Genomic DNA, 7,420 nt, shown 5'->3' with positions numbered 1-7,420 from the left:
TCCCTGGCCGGCCGCACCCCCCTTGCTCCTTTATATACGGGGGTAGGGGCCACCCCAGAGACACATCAATTGATCGTTTGATCTTTTAGCCGTGTGCGGTGCCCCCCTCCACCATAGTCCACCTCAATATTGCTATAGCGGGGCTTAGGCGAAGCCCTACATCGGTAGAACATCAACATCGTCACCACGCCGTCGTGCTGACAAAACTCTCCCTCAACACTCGGCTGGATCGGAGTTCGAGGGACGTCATCGGGCTGAATGTGTGCTGAACTCGGAGGTGCCGTACGTTCAGTACTTGATCGGTCGAATCGTGAAGATGTATGACTACATCAACCGCGTCGTGCTAACGCTTCCGCTTTCGGTCTACGAGGGTACATGGACAACACTCTCCCCTCTCGTTGCTGTGGATCACCATGATCTTGCATGTGCGTAGGAATTTTTTTGAAATTACCACGTTCCCCAACAGTGGCATCCGAGCCAGGTTTTATGCGTAGATGTCATATGCACGAGTAGAACACAAGTGAGTTGTGGGTGATATAAGTCATACTGCTTACCAGCATATCATACTTTGGTTCGGCAGTATTGTTGGATGAAGCAGCCCGGACCGACATTACGCGTACGCTTACGCGAGACTGGTTCTACCGACATGCTTTGCACACAGGTGGCTGGCGAGTGTCAGTTTCTCCAACTTTAGTTGAACCGAGTGTGGCTACGCCCGGTCCTTGTGAAGGTTAAAACAGCACCAACTTGACAAACTATCATTGTGGTATTGATGCGTAGGTAAGAACGCTTCTAGTTAAGCCCATAGCAGCCACGTAAAACTTGCAACGACAAAGTAGAGGACGTCTAACTTGTTTTTGCATGGCATGTTGTGATGTGATATGGTCAAGACGTGATGAGATATAAGTTGTTGTATAAGATGATCATGTTTTCTTGAAGTTATCGGCAACTGGCAGAAGCCTTATGGTTGTCTCTTTATTGATAAGATGCAAGAGCCAAATAATTGCTTTACTTTATCGCTATGCGATAGCAATAGTTGCAAGAGCAATAGTTGGCGAGACGACCAAGTGATGACACATTGATATAGATCAACATGATGGAGATCATGGTGTCATGTCGGTGATGATGGAAATCATGACGATGCTTTCGAGATGGAGATCAAAGGCACAAGATGATGATGGCCATATCATGTCACATATATTTTGATTGCATGTGATGTTTATCTTTTATACATCTTATTTTGCTTAGTTCGACGGTAGCTTTATAAGATGATCTCTCACTAAATTTCAAGATAAAAGTGTTCTAACTGAGTATGCACCGTTGCCAAAGTTCGTCGTGCCCAGACACCATGTGATGATCGGGTGTGATAAGCTCTACGTCCATCTACAACAGGTGCAAGCCAGTTTTTGCACACGCAGAATACTCAGATTAAACTTGACGAGCCTAGCATATGCAGATATGGCCTCGGAACACTGAGACCGAAAGGTCGAGCGTGAATCATATAGTAGATATGATCAACATAGTGATGTTCACCATTGAAACTACTACATCTCACGTGATGATCAGACATGGTTTAGTTGATATGGATCACATGATCACTTAGAGGATTAGAGGGATGTCTATCTAAGTGGGAGTTCTTAAGTAATATGATTAATTGAACTTAAATTTATCATGAACTTAATCCTGGTAGTATTAGCATATCTATGTTGTAGATCAATAGCTCGCGTTTAGCTCCCCTGTTTTATTTTTGATATGTTCCTAGAGAAAACTAAGTTGAAAGATGTTAGTAGTAATGATGCGGGTTGGATCCGTGATCTGAGGTTTATCCTCATTGCTGCACAGAAGAATTATGTCCTTGATGCACCGCTAGGTGACAAATCTATTGCAGGAGCAGATGCAGATGTTATGAACGTTTGGCTAGCTCAATATGATGACTACTTGACAGTTTAGTGCGCCATGCTTAATGGCTTAGAATCGGTACTTCAAAGACGGCTTAAACGTCATGGACCATATGAGATGTTTCAGGAGTTGAAGTTAATATTTCAAGCAAATACCCGAGTTGAGAGATATGAAGTCTTCAACAAGTTCTATAGCTAAAAGATGGAGGAGAATAGCTCAAGCAGTGAGCATGTGCTCAGATTGTTTGGGTACTACAATCGCTTGAATCAAGTGGGAGTTAATCTTCCAGATAAGATAGTGATTGACAGAATTCTCTAGTCACCATCACCAAGTTAGTAGAACTTCGTGATGAACTATAATGTGCAAGGGATAACGGAAATGATTCCCAAGCTCTTCGTGATGCTGAAATCGACGAAGGTAGAAATCAAGAAAAAAATCAAGCGTTGATGGTTGACAAGACCACTAGTTTCAAGAAATGGGCAAAGGGAAGAAGGGGAACTTCGAGAAGAACGACAAGTAAGTTGATGCCCAAGTGAAGAAACCCAAGTCTAGTCCTAAGCCCGAGACTAAGTGCTTCTACTGCAAAGGGACCGGTCACTGGAAGCGGAACTACCCCAAGTAATTGGTAGATAAGAAGGATGGCAAAGTAAACATAGGTATATTTGATATACATGTTATTGATGTGTACTTTACTAGTATTTATAGCAACCACTCAGTATTTGATACTAGTTCAGTTGCTAAGAATAGTAACTTGAAATGGGAGTTGCAGAATGAACAGAGACTAGTTAAGGGTGAAGTGATGATGTGTATTGGAAATGGTTCCAAGATTGATATGATCATCATCGCACACTCCCTATACTTTCGGGATTAGTGTTAAACCTAAAATAAATGTTATTTAGTGTTTGCGTTGATCATAAATATGATTGGATCATGTTTATTGCAATACAGTTATTCATGTAAGTTAGAGAATATTTATTGTTCTGTTTACATGAATAAATCCTTCAATGGTCATACACCCAATGAAAATGGTTTGTTGGATCTCGATCATGGTGATACATATTTTCATAATATTGAAGCCAAAAGATGCAAAGTTAATAATAATAGTGCAACTTATTTGTGGCACTAACGTTTAGGTCATATTGGTGTAAAGCATGTGAAGAAAATCCATGTTGATGGTCTTTTGGAATCACTTGATTATGAATCAATTGATGCTTGCAAACCATGCCTCATGGGCAAGATGACTAAGACTCCGTTCTCCGGAACAATGGAGCGAGCAACAGATCTCTTGGAAATCATACATACTGATGTATGTGGTCCGATGAATATTGAGGCTCGCGGCAGGTATCATTATTTTTTGATCTTCACAGATGATTTGAGCATATATGAGTATATCTACTTGATGAAACACAAGTCTAAACATTTGAAAAGTTCAAAGAATTTGAGAGTGAAGTGGAGAATCATCGTAACAAAAATAAAAATTTCTACGATATGATCGCAGAAGTAAAGTATTTGAGTTACGAGTTTGGCCTTCAGTTAACACAATGTGAAATAGTTTCACTACTCACGCCACCTGGAACACCACAGTGTAATGGTGTGTCCGAACGTCGTAACCGTACTTTATTAGATATGGTGCGATCTATGATGTCTCTTACCGATTTACCACTATCGTTTTGGGGTTATGCATTAGAGACAGCTACATTCACGTTAAATAGGGCACCATCTAAATCCGTTGAGACGACACCGTATGAACTATGGTTTGGCAAGAAACCTAAGCTGTCATTTCTTAAAGTTTGAGGTTGCAATGATTATGTGAAAAAGTTTCAACCTGATAAGCTCAAACCCAAATCGGAGAAGTGCGTCTGCATAGGATACCCAAAAGAAAATATTGGGTACACCTTCTATCACAGATCCGAAGGCAATATATTCATTGCTGAGAATGGATCCTTTCTAGAGAAGGAGTTTCTCTCGAAAGAAGTGAGTGGGAGGAAAGTATAACTTGATGAGGTAACTGTACCTGCTCCCTTATTGGAAGGTAGTTCATCACAGAAATCTGTTCCTGTGACTACTACACCAATTAGTTAGGAAGCTAATGATGATGATCATGTAACTTTAGATCAAGTTACTACTGAAACCTCATAGGTAAACCAGAGTGATATCCGCACCATAGTGGTACGGTAATCCTGTTCTAGAGGTCATGTTACTCGACCATGACGAGCCTACGAACTATGAGGAAGCAATGATGAGCCCAGATCCAACGAAATGGCTTGAGGCCATGAAATCTGAGATGAGATCCATGTATGAGAACAAAGTATGGACTTTGATTGACTTGCCCAATGATCGGCGAGCCGTTGAGATTAAATGGATCTTCAAGAGGAAGACAGACGATGATAGTAGTGTTACTATCTACAAAGCTAGAATTGTCGCAAAAAGGTTTTTGACAAGTTCAAGGTGTTGACTACGATGAGAATTTCTCACTCATATCTATGCTTAAGTCTGTCCGAATCGTGTTAGCAATTGCCGCATTTTATGAAATCTGGCAAATGGATAAACAAAATTGCATTCCATATTGGATTTATTAAAGAAGAGTTGTATATGATGCAACCAGAAGGTTTTGTCAATCCTAAAGGTACTAACAAAATATGCAAGCTCCAGCCATCCATCTATGGACTGGTGCAAGCATCTCGGAGTTGGAATATACGCTTTGATAAGTTGATCAAAGCATATAGTTTTATACAGACTTGCGGTAAAGCCTGTATTTACAAGAAAGTTAGTGGGAGCACTACAACATTTCTGATAAGCATATGTATGACATATAATTGATCGGAGATAATGTAGAATTATTCTGCAAAGCATAAAGGAATGTTTGAAAGGAGTTTTTTCAAAGAAAGACCTCGGTGAAGCTGCTTACATATTGAGCATCAATATCTATAGAGATAGATCAAGACCCTTGATAAGTTTTTCAATGAGTACATACCTTGACAAGATTTTGAAGTAGTTCAAAAAGGAGTTCTTGCCTGTGTTACAAGGTGTGAAGTTGAGTAAGACTCAAAACCCAACCACGGCAGAAGATAGAGAGAGAATGAAAGTCATTCCCTATGCCTCAGCCATAGGTTCTATAAAGTATGCCATGCTGTGTACCAGACCTATTGTATACCTTGCCCTGAGTTTGGCAAGGGAGTACAATAGTGATCTAGGAGTAGATCACTGGACATTGGTCAAAATTATCCTTAGTGGAATAAGGATATGTTTCTCGATTATGGAGGTGAAAAAAGGTTTGTCGTAAAGGGTTATGTCGATGCAAGTTTTGACACTGATCCAGATGACTCTAAGTCTCAATCTGGATACATATTGAAAGTGGGAGCAATTAGCTAGAGTAGCTTCGAGCGGAGCATTGTTGACATAGAAATTTGCAAAATACATACGGATCTGAATGTGGCAAACCCGTTGACTAAACTTCCCTCACAAGCAAAACATGATCACACCTTAGTACTCTTTGGGTATTAATCACATAGCGATGTGAACTAGATTATTGACTCTAGTAAACCCTTTGGGTGTTGGTCACATGACGATGTGAACTATGGATGTTAATCACATGGTGATGTGAACTATTGATGTTAAATCACATGGCGATGTGAACTAGATTATTGACTCTAGTGCAAGTGGGAGACTGAAGGAAATATGCCCTAGAGGCAATAATAAAGTTATTATTTATTTCCTTATATCATGATAAATGTTTATTATTCATGCTAGAATTGTATTAACCGGAAACATGATACATGTGTGAATACATAGACAAATAGAGTGTCACTAGTATGCCTCTACTTGACTAGCTTGTTGATCAAAGATGGTTATGTTTCCTAACCATAGACATGAGTTGTCATTTGATTAACGGGATCACATCATTAGGAGAATGATGTGATTGACTTGACCCATTCCGTTAGCTTAGCACTTGATCGTTTAGTTTGTTGCTATTGCTTTCTTCATGATTTATACATGTTCCTATGACTATGAGATTATGCAACTCCCGTTTACCAGAGGAACACTTTGTGTGCTACCAGAAGTCACAACGTAACTGGGTGATTATAAAGGTGCTCTACAGGTGTCTCCGAAGGTACTTGTTGGGTTGGCGTATTTCGAGACTAGGATTTGTCACTCCGATTGTCGGAGAGGTATCTCTGGGCCCTCTCGGTAATGCACATCACTTAAGCCTTGCAAGCATTGCGACTAATGAGTTAGTTGCGGGATGATGCATTACAGAATGAGTAAAGAGACTTGCCGGTAATGATATTGAACTAGGTATTGAGATACCAATGATCGAATCTCGGGCAAGTAACATACCAATGACAAAGGGAACAACGTATGTTGTTATGCGGTCTGACCGAGAAAGATCTTCGTAGAATATGTGGGAGCCAATATGAACATCCAGGTTCCGTTATTGGTTATTGACCGGAGACGTGTCTCGGTCATGTCTACATTGTTCTTGAACCCGTAGGGTCCGCACGCTTAAAGTTTCTATGACGGTTATATTATGAGTTTATATGTTTTGATGTACCGAAGGTTGTTCGGAGTCCCGGATGTGATCCCGGACATGACGAGGAGTCTCGAAATGGTCGAGACATGAAGATTGATATATTGGAAGCCTATGTTTGGATATCGGAAGTGTTCTGGGTGAAATCGGGATTTTACCGAAGTACCGGGAGGTTACTAAAACCCCCCGGGGACTTAATGGGCCATAGTGGGCCTAGGTGGAAGAGAGGAGAGGCAGCTAGGGCTGGGCCACGCGCCCATGCCCCCAGTCCAAATAGGACAAGGAGAGGGGGCGGCGCCCCCTTCCTTCTTCTCCTCCACTCGTTCCCCCTCCCAAGTCCTAATCCATCTAGGAAAGAGGGGAGTCCTACTCCCGGTGGGAGTAGGACTCCTGCTGGCGTGCCTCCTCCCTGGCTGGCCGCACCCCCCCACTACTAGGAAAAGGGCTAAAGATAGGATTGACACTAATGGCGCACCAGAGTAGTGGTGCGCCACTACTATATACTAATGGCACACCTGGTGGAGATACGCCATTAGTGTGGAAGACACTAATGGCGCACCAGGCAAACGGTGCGCCACTAGTAAAACAATTTTTTTTTCATTTTTTCAAACATACTAATGGCGCATCCTGGCAAAGTGCGCCATTAGTAGTTAGAACTACTAATGGCGCACCGGCGACAGAGTGCGCCAGTAATTTTTTTTTTTACTTTTTGGCAAAAAACATTCTAATGGCGCACCGCTGCTGGGTGCGCCATTAGTAAGCTTCCCCCACTCCACCTATTCCCCTCCCTCCCTTCCTCCCCACTCGACCTAACCGTACGCCCCCTCCGTCCCAACTGTACGTCGCCGCCGCGCCTGCACGCCCCCTCCGCCCCCTCCGTCCCGTCCGTCCCTGCCGCCGCCTCTTCTTCCCTACCTTCTTCTCCACCCCGCCGCCCTGACCCCCACCGCCACCGCGCCCCCACTACTGCAGCTCCCCCGTGCCGCCGCCCCC

The sequence above is a fragment of the Triticum dicoccoides genome, chromosome 1A (assembly GCF_002162155.2).
Source record: "Triticum dicoccoides isolate Atlit2015 ecotype Zavitan chromosome 1A, WEW_v2.0, whole genome shotgun sequence".
In the NCBI taxonomy this organism is placed as follows: domain Eukaryota; kingdom Viridiplantae; phylum Streptophyta; class Magnoliopsida; order Poales; family Poaceae; genus Triticum; species Triticum dicoccoides.
Note: the sequence above shows the minus strand (reverse complement) of the source record.